Source organism: Phasianus colchicus, chromosome 12 (assembly GCF_987193195.1).
Source record: "Phasianus colchicus chromosome 12, bPhaCol1.hap1.1, whole genome shotgun sequence".
NCBI classification, from domain to species: Eukaryota; Metazoa; Chordata; class Aves; order Galliformes; family Phasianidae; genus Phasianus; species Phasianus colchicus.
This window is the reverse complement of record NC_143447.1, coordinates 3,042,269-3,058,486: the sequence shown is the minus strand read 5'-3', so window position 1 is coordinate 3,058,486 and position 16,218 is coordinate 3,042,269. Positions and strand designations below refer to the sequence as shown.

General features: G+C 55.5%; 1 protein-coding gene across 2 annotated transcripts in view; it reads right to left on the bottom strand.

Moving 5' to 3' along the window:
• LINGO1 (leucine rich repeat and Ig domain containing 1) overlaps nucleotides 1-15,781 on the bottom strand; it is a 76,749-nt gene extending 60,968 nt beyond the window's left edge. Inside the window, exons 1-2 of one of the 2 annotated variants that reach the window (XM_090148667.1) lie at nucleotides 15,641-15,781; nucleotides 2,587-2,628 (exon numbers count right to left, since the gene is read on the bottom strand). The gene's annotated coding sequence lies outside the window, so the exon portion shown is untranslated. Of the gene's footprint in view, nucleotides 1-2,586; nucleotides 2,629-15,640 lie in introns of those variants that run through there. The other variant, XM_090148666.1, reaches the window with a different exon arrangement.
• Between the last annotated feature and the right edge of the window lie 437 nt (nucleotides 15,782-16,218).

Below are 16,218 nucleotides of genomic sequence, written 5' to 3'. Positions count from 1 at the left end.
GCTCTTCGTGCAGCTGCCTCATCCCCTGCCAGCATGACAATGTGATTAATTTTCAGTGCAGATGAAGCTTATTTCTCACCGGCACGTGACGGCCGCGCAGCCGGCGGGGTGAGCAGCGAGCGCAGGGGGGTGAAGGCGAAGGCGAAAGCAGCACGGAGCCGCGCTCGGGGCAGCGCCGGGAGGAGAGCTCGCCGCATTCGACTGCAATTAAGCGCGGTGCTGGAGAGGAGCCCTGCGTGGGCAGCGAGCTTCTATCGCCGCTCACACACACGGCCGAAGATGGGGAGCGCCGTGCGGCAGGAGGAGAGTAAGAAGATTTGGAGAGAAGCAGCCTTAAGATGCTTACTGTGCTTGGGAGAGGCCGTGCCACCCGGCTGCCTCGCACCCCTCTACTCCCTTTAGGGCTGTTTTCCATCCCACAACCATCCTATGAAAGGCACGTGCTTGCGTACCCTCCATCACCACACTGCGAACAGCCAGGCGGAGGCTGGCAGCTCCCAATCCATCACGGGCTGCAGCTCTGGGAGGAACTGCCTGGGATAACAGCGCTGCCTGCTGCTTCCTGACGTCACTCAGGCCTGCCCTGGGAAAGCTCAGCCTGCTCACCACCCATTGACAGAGTTTCTGTGCTGGAGCGGTGCCCAAAACGGCGATGCTGTTGACACAGCACTGCATAGCACGGCTCTCCTGACACCAGTGCACTGATGCGGGGCATTGAGCTCTCTGGGGCTCCTGCTTTGCCTTTTCCTCAGAGAACAGAGGCATTGAGTGTGACTGGGTGGATGTCTGGACCTCCCATGGACACCCCTGGGTTTGCAGGCACTTGCACAGCAGCATGTGTCACAGCAGCAGAAGAGGAAGGCAGGAGTGCACAGCAGGCACAGCAGCTTGGGTTGCACTGCTCTCACATGGATAGCAATCTGGGGATCCACAATACGACACCACTGGGAGATGGGGTGCATGAATAAGAAGGAGATGGGAATGCCAGGAAGAACTGCAGATGATCATCCGTGGGGAAAGTAAAGGGTGCTGCAGGCACTGTGCACCAGTGGTCTGCCACATGCCCTGACTCTGGCACAACTGATGCCAGGCTGTGGTGTCCCTGCTAGTGCTCCATATCAGTCAGCCAGTCATTCCAGCAGCAGGTGCCCCTTGTTGGCACCCCATCCAGAACCCCAGGGGCCATCTCTGCACCTCTGTAAAGCACAATTAACACAGGTGGCAGCAATTCACTGCGGTTTGCTCCAGCATCCGTGCCCACTATTGGACAATACATCACGACCTGTTGCACGGGAAGCCCGCTATGATTTCCTCCCTTCAGGAAATCAAAGCCATGCCTCTCCAGTCTGACCATCTTGTCTCAGCCTACAGCGCAGGAGGAGCCCGGAGCCAGGAAGGAACCTGGCATGGATGGAACTGTTTGCAATCTGTGCAAGCGATGCAGCAGGAGTTCAGCCAGGCCATGTGGGCCAGGGACAGCAGCAATGAAGTACTGCCAGTGCATGCAGTGGGACTCAATTATCAGCACTACGGGTAGTGCCAAACAGAGGAGATGCACTTTTTGATATGTGTACTTTCTAAAGAAAACGTGTCAAAAGAGGCCGGATAGGAAAGCAACACAACATGCGATGGCCCTGCTGCTTTGGAGGCAGCCCTGCTAATTTCTCTCTGCACTGAAGCAGGACACTTTCTGCTGGTTTAAATTACATTCAGAAAACCCAGGGTGACTTTGGGAGTGCAAAAACATCAAACAAAGAGAAGGCTGAAGGACTGGCTCAAAGAAGCAGTGATGGCCTCGCTGCACCCACCAAAGCTGTCATGGGAACATGCACAGCACCACTGCCCTGTGGTGTGGCCCAAGCCCCAGCCAGGACCATGCAAGGTCATGCATCCCCAGAGCCTGGCCTTGGGTACATCTGTGCACTCAAAGCCTGGCATCAGCTTTTTCAAGGTGCTTCATCTTGAAATATAAAAACCAAAGGGGTTTTTGTCTTTGTTTACTGAGTTCCTTCGCTGGAGCAAGGAACCTGCCAGGCCTGATATGTGCTTCACAAGAAGAAAGCAAGCAGGGTGGCTGCAAGGAGCACACTGCTGGAAAGGTCGCATGGCCAGCACTGCCACCCCTGACCTTCATGGTTCTTCCAGATCCTGGGTGCTCTGAGCCAGCCACATCTGAACCCACTGCCCTGCCACATCCCCAGGGAGGCTCTGCTCCACTCCAACCCAGTGCGTTGCCCTCTGATCTTTGCAGAGCTCCTCCAAATCCCCCCCTGCACTTCACCATGGAAAAACTCAGTGGAAGTTCTACGTTCTCATCCAGCATAGTCTACCCAGTGAGGACTGAAGATGCCCACACAGTTCCCCTTTGCAGACTGCAGAAGGGCAGCGACAAATGCACAGTTTGCACACGGCGGGGAGATAACTGCACCAGCACACCTGCTGCACTTGCATTGTGCTGAAGGGCTCTGGGATGGACCCTCTGCAGAGCCTGGCAATGGGGAATGCAACCCAGCCCCCACGGCTGAATCTTGCCCCCCAGCACAACACGGGTGCTCTAGCAGCAAGAAGGAAACACATTGTACTTACCGGAGCTGGAGTCCTGCAGGGACCCGCTGCTAGGTGTGAGACCTGGAAGGGAGCAGAGAGAGATGTGTCAGTGGGCTGGCCACTGCCAGTAGTGGGCATTGCAAAAGGGAATGCAGGCAGGCTGGCAGGGCTGTGCCAACAGCTGAGGTCCTGCTTCTGGCCCCCCGACAGCATGCAGGGCTGGCAGGGCACTGCTGGCCAGCAGACAGACACAAGGAATGCTGAGCCATAGGCTTAGCTCTTGACTACCCTGCTGGGTCATGTGCTGGTGCATACATGAGCCAAGGAGGGAGAAATTGAAGCCTTCACTCATATGGAGGTGCTGGCACCCACCCTGGTGTGAGCACACCTGGTGCTCAGTGCCTCCCCAGCTCCCACAGCACGCTATGCAAACCCATGCAAAGGAATCACAACAACTATAAATTTCTGTGAAAAAATCTTTCCGTAAGTACGAGGGAAGGGGAATTTACAGCGTTTTCTTTGGAGATTTCTCCAGGTGTTCCCTATTAAGCCATTGTGTTAGTTTGCATAAGTATTCCTCAGACAATAAAGCACGCTCCGCAATCAGTTACCGGCAGCGGCGGGTGTGCGGCACGCCGGCAGCCAGCCGTAAAGATGACAGACGAGTTCCTGACGTCACCCATCTTCAGGGGGGCTTTAAATCAGCACCTCAGCAACAGGTTGTGCTCAGCCTGCCCCAAGGCAGGAGGATGTGGGAAGACGTGGGATGCAGGGGGCTGTGTTGCCAAGGGACAGCTCATGGCTCGGTCCCTGCTTGGGGACACTGCCTGGCGGCGCAAAGAACCTTCAGGAGGGTGAAGAGGAGAGAACCCCCCCTTCCAATCCCTGCAGCTCTGCCAGGCTGACAGGTTAACATCGGGAGCCTGTGCTGTGCTTTGGATGTGACATTTCTTGGCGTGTTTAACACGTCCTTATCACAGCTCCATTGTACTTTAGTGGAGATGGGTGGGAGAGAGGCAATGGATAGCGCGTTTCCTCCCGGCATGAAATGCGGAGCATGTCCTCCGCTGAGTGCAATTACTGTGTCTCTGACTCCTGTAATCTGGCTAATACAGTTAAGTATACTGGAGATTAAGGGATTTTGGACTGCAAAGTCCATTTCATCCACCCAGGCCTGTGCAAGGTGATGCTGGCAGAGAAATCTCCCGCAGAGGTGTTGGATGGAGCTGGGGCAAGCCAGTGGGTGATGGTCACACCGCATCCCTGAATTGCTGGGGGGAGCACAGAGCAAGCCCAGGGCTGCAGGAGGAGATGGTGAGGGGGAAACCTGCCCTGGTTCTGGGGCACGGCTACAAACCAAGGCCTTGTGCCAAAGAGGCCCCCAAATAACCCTCCTTCTGCTCACATACACCCCTATAAACACATTTATACATTGGTATGGAGCTAGCAGCCCCCACAGGACCACCCCAAGCATCCACAGGGCCAAGCCCTAGCTAACTCACTCCAGCAATTCAAAGCCTGATTCCAAATGTTAGCTCCACTGCTCAGCACAGAGCAATATATACAGCACAAACCCACGTTGTCAGGAGATACCCCACAGCCATCAACACATCTGGATGCAAATGATCGCTTAAACGCCCCACATGGTTCCGCGCATACGCCATGGATTTACTGCCACGTCTTGTAGAATTAGGAAGGATGAAATAAGGCAGCTGAACAGCGCCGGGCAGGTGGGAGCAGCCACCAGCTGGCTGCAGGGCTTTGGCTAGGGAGGGAGATGTGGGTAAGCTCAGTGGGATGCAGTGCTGCTCACAGCCCGGGGGCAGCACGCTGGGGCTGTGCCCCACAGCAACACGGCTGCATTCCAGATCTGCAGTTTCAAAGTCAGCCAGGACGGAATGCGCTGCGGTCCAGGGCAGGAGGGGTACTGCAACCATGTGAGGCTGCCCCAGAGTCATAGAATCGTTATGAGTGGAAAAGACTTCTAAGATTATCTAGTCCAACTGTTGATCCATCCTACCGTGTCCCTCAGTGCCACATCTCCACAGTTCTTGAACACCTCCAGGGATGGTCACTGCACCACCTCCCTGGGCAGCCTGTGCCACTGTTTCACAACTCTTTCAGAGAAGTTCCTTCCTGATAATTCAACCTGACCGTCCCCTGGCACAGCTTGAGGCCATCACCTCTCATGCTATTGCTGTTACCTGGAGCAGAGGCCGACCCCCACCTCACCACAACCTCCTGTCAGGGAGTTGGAGAGGGCAGTAAGGTCTGCCCCGAGCCTCCTCTTCTCCATACTGACCCATTCCAGCTCCTCAGCAGCTCCCCATAACACTGTGCTCCAGACCCCTCACAGCTCTGCTGCCCATCTCTGCACACTGCAGAGCCCCAGTGTCTTTCTGGCAGCGAGGGGCCCAGCACTGAACACAGCACTGCAGGTGCAGCCTCACCAGAGCTGAGCACAGAGGGATGATCACCTCCCTGCTCCTGCTGGCTGCACTACTGCTGACACCAGCCAGGATGCCATTGGCCTCCTTGGCCACCTGGGCACACTGCTGGCTCGTGTTCAGCCGAGCATGGACCAATACACCCAGGTCCATTTCCTCTACACAGTCTTCCAGCCACTCTGCCCCAATCCTGTAGGGCTGCCTGGGGTTGTTGTGGCCAAAGTGCAGGGCCTGGCCCTTGGTCTTGTCGATGCCGAAAATAAGGCACCGTTTTTAAGCAGCCACGAGCGCTACCAAGGGGAAGATGGGGTTAAAAAGAAAAAAAAAAAAAAAAAAAAAAAAGTGAACAAATGATCCCGGGGAGTGACTATAACACCTTGAAACCGTCCTGCTTTGAAAGGCAGGGCTGGTGCGGGGAAAGAAAACCTCATTACCATCAGAAACCCTCGCTCCTGCCCTCACCTCCCCGCTCATTTCCATATCACAGGGCACACAATGCTTTTCTTCGCCCGAAACGCTCGGCACAGCCCCGCACCCGCGGGAGGAGCGGGCGGAACAAAGCCGGGCCGGGTGGCACCGCGCTGCCTTGGGACCCTCATTGCCGCTCAGGGACCGCTCCCATGGCGGATCTGACTATTGGACGACTTCATCTATTTTTTTCCTGAGCTTCAAGATTCTTTAGTCAGTCAAATAAGGCTCAGGCATAGCAGAAGCGGCAGAAAATCAAGCATTGTAAGGGCTGCGGCGAGTTATTTTCATCTTAATGAATGTGTAGGAAAGGTTGACAAGTCTTTATTCTGCTCTTAGGGGATTGTCGGGAGGTTCCCAGCTGATACGGGAGAAAAAATTAAAAGCATCAGAAGAAATTACAGCAGGAAGTCAAACCCAGGTCTCTGCATAACACCAAGCAACGTGCGCTCCACAGAGCTGGGTGCAAGCAGGGTCTCCAGCCAGCACCAAAAATGGCTGTTTTTCCCCCAAAAGCACCATGGACGTGAGCTAGAGTCACTGGATCCATTCTGCCCCTCCCGAAAAAAGCAAGGCAAATCCAGTTGTGCATGGTCAAGTCTCTGCCAAGACCTTGGAATTGGAGTGCAAGGGCACCTATGGCGCAGTGAAGCCCCCAGGAAGCAGTGCCCGAGAGCCATGGGGTTCCCCATCCTGGGGGTACCCTGGGGCTGAGGTCCTCCCAAAGGGAGCCATGCTGTGCCATGCTGTGCCACGCTGTGCCACGCTGTGTTGTGCTGTGCTGCTGTGGCTGCTCAGCCCAACGCTGCGCTGCACGAGGCGATGCTGTCAGCACTGATTGATGGCATGGTTCAGAAGGAAATAAATTCCCAGGCTTTTGCAGGAGGTGAATCGGGGGGTGTATCCATCTTAAAGATACTTAATGAATGTGCCTCAGCACGCCGAGTGGCAGCAGATACATCTCTGCAGCCAGCACTCCCTGTGCTGCTCCTTGCAGGGCTCAGGCACAATTTAGCAGCTTCTTATTGATTTTATTTATGCTTTCCAGGCCCTGGCAGAATCTAGATTGCCCCAGCCCAACAAGAGCCCTGTGGGCTCGGTGGGGATGTGCCCACCTTGAGCAGGGCACTGCCAAACCGCCTGGTATGGTAATTGTGGGAATGAAGCCCTGTGCTCTAGGTGGTGTTTTGGCCCCTGGACCAAGAGTTGAAGATCACTCAGCTCAGCTCTCAGGCCAAGGCAGAGGATGATGCTGCACTGCTGGGGAGAACTGTCCTGCACCAGAGCAGAGGTGGGACCAAAGGGGTGGTCCAAAAGGAAGAAGCTGTGTTATTGGGAGGTAGGAGAGGGAATCCCAACAAAATAAAAGAAATAAGGACCTTATGGGAGATAGCTTTGCAAGAAAGACTTTGGAAAGCCTTAGCTTTTATTCAGAATAGCAGACTTTCACTTTTAAGGCAAGAAAAATGGCAATCAGCAGTTCTGGTGTGTGGCTTTGCTTTGTTTTTCCCTCCTTCCCTTGAGGGAGAAAAAAAAGAAAGGAAAGCAGCAAAGAAAAGCAGAGCCCTGGCTGACCTTTCTGGCTAAGCGACCTTGTCTGAATCACTGGATGGTAACAATGAATGAAATGCCAGTGCCCCAGTTCATAAATATCAGCCTCCTCTAGGGGTGAAATGCCAGCTTTCTAACGTGTAAATGCCGCAAAGCAAATGTCACCCTCCCCGAGGTGTGAAATGCCAGGTGGCAGGGTCTGCCAGGATGGGGCACGGTGGGGCAGCTGGGGCTGCTGGGTGCTGCTGGGTGCTGCTGGGTGCTGCCCAGGGCTGTGCCTGGCTCCTCCTCAGCTCTGTTTCTATAGAAGCAGAGAATGGTTGGGTTGGATGGAACCCTAAAGATCATCGAGCTCCAACCTCTGCCACGGGCTGGATGTCCCCCAGCTCAGGCTGCCCAGGGCCCACCCCTGTCCTTGTCACCTCCAGGGATGGGGCACCCACAGCTTTGGGCAGCAGTGCCAGCATCTCACCATGCTCTGAGTAAAGGATTTCCTTCTGACATCTCACCTCTTTTAGTGTAAAACCATCCAACCTTGTCCTGTCACTTTCAGACCATGTTGGACATTGGTCTCCATCTTATTTATAAGCTCCCATGAAGGACTGAAAGGCTGTTCTCCAGCTCCTCCTCGAGCTCTGCTCATCTCCAGCTCCTCCTCAAGCTCTGCTCATCCCCAGCACTCCCCCAGCTCAATGCTTTGAGGCATGCAGGCAGGAGGTGTGGGACAGGCATGGCACCTACCCTGACAGAACCCCATCTCAGGAAAGCTGCCTTTGGCCTCGTTTTTCCCCCTTTCCAAGTGTTGCTCCCCCAGCAAACCAAGCGTGAGATTCCTCAGAGTGGCCAGCCAACCAAGTAATCAAATCTAAAGATTGCTTCGCATCAAGCCAAAATGGGTACTTCCAGTTTTCTAAATGGAAAAACAAGTGAGTGTAAGGAGATATTGCCACATAAAGAGTTTATCTGTACCTGAAACTCCTAATTTTCAGCGAGTGCTACCGCTGCTGGTCTTAATCCTATTTATTAAGCAGGAGGAACCATCAAACACACTGTCATTGTGGCACCAAGCAGAAGAAACAAGCGGGTGAAGCCAGCAATATATGCAATGCTCCTCCAACCCTACGTGTGGCCAAGTGCTTTGCTTGGACCGAAGCCCCATTTCCCAGCAGATCCCATTCCCTTCTCCCCTCAGCATCAGTGCAGGCTCAGGATACCCTTTTAGGGCTGATCTGCTCCCCCAGTTCCCAGCAAGGCACCCTATAAAGCCGTAGGGCTGTGCACACACCAACATCCCTACCTGCTGCCAGAACAGCACGGCAGCAAGGGAATGAATGAAGCTTTGCTTTGTGTCCTGTGGGATCTGGAGCTCTTCTCTCTCCCCACACCCACACCTTTCTTTTTCTCCCCCCCCCCCCCCCTAAATGTGTGAAATAATTTCACCACTCTTTTTTTTTTTCTTCTTTCAGCTACTCCTCCTCTCCCCGGATCTCGCCCTTCCCAGCATTTGAAAATAGCTCATGAAAAGGAGGAGGAAGGCGGGGGGGGGGGGGGGGGGGTTGGAATTAAAGGAAATGTGTGGGGATGAAAAATGGAAGGGAAGAAAAGAGAAAAATGCAAGAGTAAAAAATATGCATCTTTAAAAGCAAGTCAGGTCTGGCTGGCGGCTTCCACCGGAGCACCCTGTGCTGCCCAAAATTCCCTCCTTGGGGATGGGGGGAGCTGAACTTTTTAACCTTTTCCTGTTAATTTGGAGGGCTGGGGAAGGCTCTCTGTGCCCTGTCACTGGTTACACAATGCAGAGAAGTGGGGCAGTGCACTCACACCCCTCCATGCCCGGTGCAACCCCTTGGCAGAGAGCAGCCCCCCATGCCCACCGGCACCGCCTGTGATGAGAGCTGGCTGGGAACCTTCTGTCTGAATGGCTTTCCTCCCTGTGCACTGCTGACTGCCACAAATGAAATGTTTGGGAAAAACCTGTCGGAGCTGATCGTTCTCCAGCAGAGCCAAGCAAGGGGAAGGGGCTGCACGGAGCCCTCACCAGGCACAGATAGCAGAGTCCCCCCCCCCTTAGCCAAACTCCCAGGCCACAAGAGCAAAGTGGAGGGCATAGCCTGGCTGTGTTTGGGCAAGGGCATTAAGCTCAGAATGGGGAGAAAGAAAGGAATGAGAGAAAGCAGGAGCAACGCAGACATTCCCTCACTGCTGCTGTTTGCTTGCTTAGGGCTCCTGGTTCCATATTTGCACGCACAGCAGTGCTCACCCCATCGCTGGGGACGCACATGCAGGCAGAGTGCTGACAGCACCCAGCAGGGATGGGGACATCCAACGCAGGGCAGGACGGAGCCGAGTGACGCGTTTGAGGTTATGGCGGAGTCTGAACGAAAGCAAACGCTAGAGGGACACTTCCCAGCTCCTTGCTTGTACAACAAATGAATAAGCAGCCCTAATTCAGCTCAAAGCAACCACTTGATGCGGGAGGGGGGAGAGGGGGGGGAGCCGGGGATTTCTGCTCGCAGCAGCGCAGAGGGGAATCCGCGGCGCAGCGGGAGGGCTGGCGGCGGTGGGGGCCGTCCCCTGAGGAGCACAGCTCTGCATCTGAGCATCTGAGCCCAGAGGGTGCTTCCCACCCTACTTGGGAGCACAGCGGGCTCCTCGCTCCCACATAGAAGAACCTGGGGAGCCAAAAAAGCCTGAAGCAGTGGGGTATCAGGCTGGGGTTGGGACCCACTTCCAACACAGGGCTGTGCCTGCACTGCAGAGGTCCGGCACTGAGGAGCGCATGGGGAGCTATCTGCATGCATTACTGCCTCGGCCAAGCCCCTCAGCACAGAGTGACCACTGAAGCCAAATCCTGGAGCTGGGGGTGATGCTGAGCGTGCCTCCGACATCCCTCAGGAGCTGCCGCTGCGCCGCTCCCTCTTCCCACCCTCCCACAGGGACACTCACTTCTCCCAGCTGGGATGAGGAGCAAACAAGTCCTCACCCACTCCAAGTAGGTGGCTTGGCAACGGCCGAGCAGGAGATGCTTTCTGCTGGCGCCAACCTGCACAGCTAGCTCAGCAAAGCCAGATGATAGTCAGCGAAGCCGCCCTTTCCAAGAATAGCAGCGCTCGGCACGCAGATCGCTCCTCCTCAAGAGAGCTCTAAGGGCTTAGAGCACTTCACGGCACCCCAATTTCCAGCACACAGGAACAGTGCTTGCAGAGCTCATCATTTTCTAGTGCATCTTCATTAGCCTTTAAGCACTCTGCTGCTGGCCTCCCGCGTCTCCACGGCTGCTGGAGAGCCCGGGCCACATTCTGCTATCGTGCACATTGGTGTAAGTGCAGGCAAGGCAGAGCAATATGGGAGCTAACGGGAAGTGGCTCTGTTCCCACAGGCCTCGTCATGCCAAGGACTTCTTCCCTGTGCCCCCCACCCTGCCTTCCCCCAGCTTGGCGCTACCAGCCGAAGCCAGGTGCCCTGGCTGGGAGCTTCTCCCCCAGCACCATCACTGCTTTACTCATCTCTGCTGGAGCTGCATACCTGAGGCAGCTTATCTGGGTCACGGCGTTCCCCTTCCAGCCCTCTGCAGTAGGAGGAAGACATTGTGCTCTGAAGCAGCCCTGCCACGTGTCCCATGCGCTGCGCAGGGGACCAGAGGCTGTGACAGCCCTTCTGAGACTGAACCCCCTGCAGGGGGGCCCCACCACTGCCTCTTGCTGTCTTTTCACAGCTTCTGCTCACACCCCGTGCACACACACTCCAGCCCAGGTGCTCAGACCAGAGGCAGCAGGCTCTGGCAGCAATGCACGTGGACCTGAGCTCCCTCTGCACAGCTCTGCCCTCACCTCCCCATCCCCTTCTGCCCTGTTGGCAGGATGGGATTTGCCACAGATAGCTTTTCTGAGAATCACTCATAAATCCCAGCATGAGAAGTGCTGGAGAAGAGCTAACTCTGACCCAGCCTTTACCTTTGCCTCTGGGCATGGCTGTGATAAGACCATTCAAAATCCAGGCTGAGGATATCCTGCCCAGCCTGCCCCAAATCTGGCAGAGAAAATCCTCCAGTGCTGCAAGGCTAAAGCCAATGTGTGGCACCAATCCACGGCCATCCCTGAGCCAAGCAACATCCCAACACCAGCCCCCAGCAACCCACAACCCAAACTTAGGGGGTTCACCAGACAGAGGGAGAAGACTGGGAATCCATCCCAGAACACCTCTTATTGAATGACCTGTTGATACGGTGCAGGCCAGGCTGCTGCCCAACACTCCCTGCTGCCCACCCTCGCAAGAGGCAAATTGGAAATAAATTAGCCAGCATTTAAAAAACACAAACAAGCAAGAGAGGAGAGCGCTCCCAACTTTAGAAGCCCAATGGCTGGTGGTAAATGGAACTCATTTTCCCGTAATGAGGGACGACTACACTTCGTTAGCTCAAACTTTCTCATTAATCACCTTTGCATCGCCGCTGTCTGCCTCGTCGCTGTCAGGCCATAATAACATATGAAGAGCATCCATTTATTCCCCAACTTCCCACTCAGTGGAGATATACGGCGCTGTAGGAATGGATTTATCCCAGTGCCTGGCTCCCTGCATGAGAATGCCAATCTAACCATGAGGCTGAGTCAGACCCTCCTTTCTCCTTCCCCTGCCCTTTATTTCGTATTGCAGCCAGCAACTGGAGGTGGCTGTGGGCAGCACGGGGCTGCTGCTCTTCTATAAGCAGTACTTCAAGGAGTGCTTTCTGTAAAGTGACAGGTGTCACAATTGGAAATGGCCATTTCTCTGTTTTTTGTAGCAGCAATCTCGGGTCGGATGCATGCTTAAACAAAACCCACACGTACACAGCAGCCACGGGGAGCGCTGAGGATCCACACCAGTGCTGGAGGTGGGGATGGAGCTCCCAGAGGCCTCGCCAGCACAAGGACAACGAGTGGCACGTGTCCCTGGGGGGCTGTGGGGCCGGACACAGGGATGGGGCTGTGGGTGACCCTTTAGTTGATGCCCATCCTCAGCAGCCGGCTCCATCCCTGGCAGGGCGGCGGGATTAAGTGCAAGTTATAATTAAGACTGGATGTTTGAAGAGAAACATAATCTCCGTTCCGTGGGATTCGCCGGCACAACAGTAATTAACGTCTCATTAACATTCGCCTAATTAAGCAGTTTATGAAAGTGGGTAGATTTGCATACTGCTCCACTTCAGCTTGGCTGTGCTCCGTTCAGGCGGCAGCGTTAACCCTTCCCACACCACTCCTCCTGCAGCACCCCATGGTGCTCGGAGCAGCAACGCCCCTAGGCTCACCCAGGGGTCTCAGGGGGGGGTAAGGAGGAACACTGGGGCTCCCCCAGCCCCCCTGGGGACAGCAGGGCCACAGCCCCATGCCACCACACAGCCATCACTGGGAGTGCTGGACGCAGTGTTTCCCTCCGCTCGTACCCACTTCTGCTCTGCTGTTGGATTAGCAAAGCCACTGCATCCATCATGTGCTTAAAAGGAGCGTGTGCAAACCCACTCTTTTTTTTCTTTTTTCTTTTTTTCTTTTTTTTTTTCTTTCTTTCCCCCTCCCCTCCTCCTAAAGGGGAAAAAATGAGCTCTCTAGTTAGCGGTTAATGCTTGCAGTCAAGATGCACCTTTGCAGCAAATACAGCGGGAGAGAAAAATTCATGACACAGCCTTTCATTGAAAATCAATACAGCCCAGACCTGCCCGTGATACACGCACTCAATTTATCCCCCGCCTGGCTTGCAGAATCCTCACCACCAATCCCCCAGCCGCAACGAGGGGAGGGCTGCCCCAGCTCTGGGGGGGCACTGGGATCACCCTGTGTTCTACACATGTCCCCAGGTGCTGAAACAGGGCAAGCGTTTTGTGCCAGCATGGGGCTGGCACACAGATGGCCCCGTGTTCCTGCAGCACGCCACCCCCTGGCACCACTGGGGCAGACCTTGCCCTACCCAGTGCTGCAAAGGCAATTTCTGAGTTTGCTTCCACCTCACAACAGGTGCTTGCAGCTACAGCAAAGTGCTTCGCTCTGGCTCTGCTGGCCAAGTGCTCCTGATTTGCACTTAAAACACCTCTACCATGAAAGCACCTCTTCATTTTCCCCTCTCCACGTAGCTCAGGAGCCTTCTGGAGGTGCTGATGGGCTGACCTGAGCCTGGCCTGAGCCCAAGCTGTGCAACCAGACTACTCATCTCAACCTTCCCCTCCTTCCCCACCCAGGGGAGCCCCAAGGCTCCAAAAACTGCTGACATCAAGCATACGGAGCCTTGCATCAGTACAAGGGGATGCTGTCCTGCTGTCCCCAAGCCCTGTGGCACCGGTGCTTCCCATCTGCTCCCAGGGTGGGTGGCCACACTGAGGGCCCTGCTTGGCACTGCACAGCAGCCTGACCTACTTTCTGCAGCACAGCCTGGGATGGGCACAGCAGCACAGCTTTCTTCTCCCCTCTGGCACGCACGGAGCTGTGCCACAGAGCAGCAGCAAGCTGAGCTGGCTGGCTGGCTGCCCTCCCTTAGCCCTGTCCTGCACTCAAGCCAGAGGCTGGTGCCTTCTGTGCCCTTCCCCAAAATATTCTCAGCACATTGCAGCTGAGAGGAGGATTTATTGATCGCCTTATCTGCGCCTGATCCCAGCTGGAGCAGCGTGATGAACGTAGCCGGCTGAGCACAATGCCTTCCTGCAAGGTCTCAGCAGCAGGAGCAGCTGGCAATCTGTGGGTGCCAACCAAGGGCAGACCCCCTCACCCCACACCTCCGGCGTGCAGGAGAGCACACCAGGACCTGCATTTCAGGAGAGTTAAAGAGGGAGTTCACAGTACCCTGTGGGCAAGGGGATGAGGGGGGGGACAAAACAACCCCAAACTACTTTGCCTAATCGATGGTAAGCAGTTTAACCACTATTCCTCTGCAGTCCAGGAAGCCCTAATTCCAGGCATGACCTGAATCTCTAAAGAGGAAGAGAAGGGAGGTGGGGCTGACAGGCGAGGACAAGAACAGCCAGGAGTGTGGCGGGTGCCAATTTGTCCCTGCTCCCTCTCTGCAGACCGGCTGCTGGGAGACAAAGCACCTACTGGCAAGGAGGGATCACCGTGGAGCAGAGAGCTGCTGGTGGTGCACAGAGAAACCCCTCCATCACCCAGCCAGCCCAGAGCAGATGGAGCGACGGACACAGATGGAATAACAGACGCCGTTGTCATTGCAGAAGAATCCTCTTGGTGCATGAAGCAAGGCCCCCAGAATGCGACCCAGGCACTGCACGCACAGAGGGAGTTAGGGGACATGAGCCAGCCTGGCCTCAGTGCAGCCATATTTAGGGAGCACATTGTAAAAAGCAATGGTGAGGTGCTCAGAGCATCCCACGGCCACGAGGAGAACAGGGAGGCTGGCACAGAGAGCATCCCTACCCTCAGAGCGTGGTGCTGGGGGCTGATGGGCTGCACAGCACCCAGGCATGCAGCTACCTCAGCAGGGCTCACAAGACAACACTTCATAAGACCCCAGCAAGAGATTTCCAAAGGGACATGGGCTGCGCAGGGGGCTCTGACCTCCTGGCCCACCTGAAAGACCAGGGCACAGGGAGAGGGGGCATGGAGCTCCAGCACAGCCCTGGAACCCTGCACCCCAAACATTGGGAAGTGAAAACCAAGAATAAGATGGGAAAAACCTTCCATTCCTCGAGGTAAAATCAAGTGTGTCACTTGGGTAACAAATTGGCCTGCCTGACTGGCAGAAATAGCTTTGTTAAAATATCTATCTATCTATATATTTTTTAGTTGCCTTTCCTAAATGAGTTGAAGAATGGGGAGGGTTCTCAAGTCCCTGCGGACAGCCAGTCTCTCTCTTCCCTTCCTCGCACGGAGCAAGGTAATTATCTGCCAGGAGCCCGGCTGCTGGATGGCTGGTTACACTGCTAATTAGTGGGAACGAGCCAAGCCCCCGGGGGCACGAAGGGCCGCCCCATCCCGCTCTGCCTTCCTCACTGCACACTCCTCCTCCTCCTCCTGAGCAGCAGCAGTGCAGGATGCCCCTTCCCTGCCGAGGGAACGTATCCATGGCCAAGAAGGATGAGGATGTCCTGGACAGCACTGCTGGTGCTGGTGCCAAAGGACTGGCAAAGTTCTTCACCCTGGGGCAGACTTTCCAAGCAGTCTCCCTTTCTCCCTAAAAATGCCATACTGACTGCTGAACAGGATAAAGGAGAGCCCCAGGGCATGGCAGGCATGGTGCCCCTTGCACCAAGGGGAGCACCCCCAGCATCTTGGCGTTGACCATGAAGGCTGGCAGAGCTGGGGCACCCACCACGCCAGCACTCAGCACCCCATCCTCCTCACAGGCAGCAGGACAGCAGAGCACGCTGATGCTCCAAGCACAGCTCAGCTCTCTGCATTCACACCCACCACTGACAGCAGGCACAGGCAGGGGAAGCAGCATCAAGCTGCTCCTCCAGGATCTGAAGGGGCCCTGGATGCTTCCCTCTGTGACCATACACCCCCCAGCAAGGACTGACCACCAGGACATGGTCCAACTCCCCATCACATCACTAGCCCTCACAACCCATTGCACCCTGCAGGGAATAATGCAGCCCCACAACACCCTGCTCCAAGCTGCACCGCCCCAAAGGAACATCAGGAAGAGACACTCACCCAGACAGGTCCTGGGCAGCTCAGGCTCCTCTTCCCATTTCCACACGCCACGAGAGGATGGGCCTGCAGCAAGCCGATGGCCAGCACCGTGCTGCTCCCCTGCGCTCTGCCCCTCTGCAGAGAGCCCCGGAGCTGCTCAGCCTTTGAAACCAACGCCCCTGTGCACACAGACACTGGTTTGTGGGTGCTGTGCCGCCTTCAGGATTTTTTTTTTTTTTTCCTTTCCCTTTTTTTTTTTTTTTTTTCCCAGAGCATTTTGTACGTGCAGATGCCCCGGCTTCTTACAATTCAGCCCGGGGGCGTGGGAAGTGTTTTGGAACATGCCCAAGCTGTCTGCTCCGTGCGTGCGTGCTGCTCGATGCCATCCATCTCCAGCCCCCGGCCCCAACCCAGCAAAACTCCAATGCTGGGAGCACTGGGCAAGCTTGGTGCAACCCATTGCAGCAGTCAGCGAGCTGGGGAAATCTGGAGCCAGCCGTGGGGACACAGTGCTGCAGGGGCCATGCTCATTCCCTCACCCTTCTGCTATCAAAAAAATAATATTTTGGGGGTGTGCTGTGAACACGTGTTTATCACGC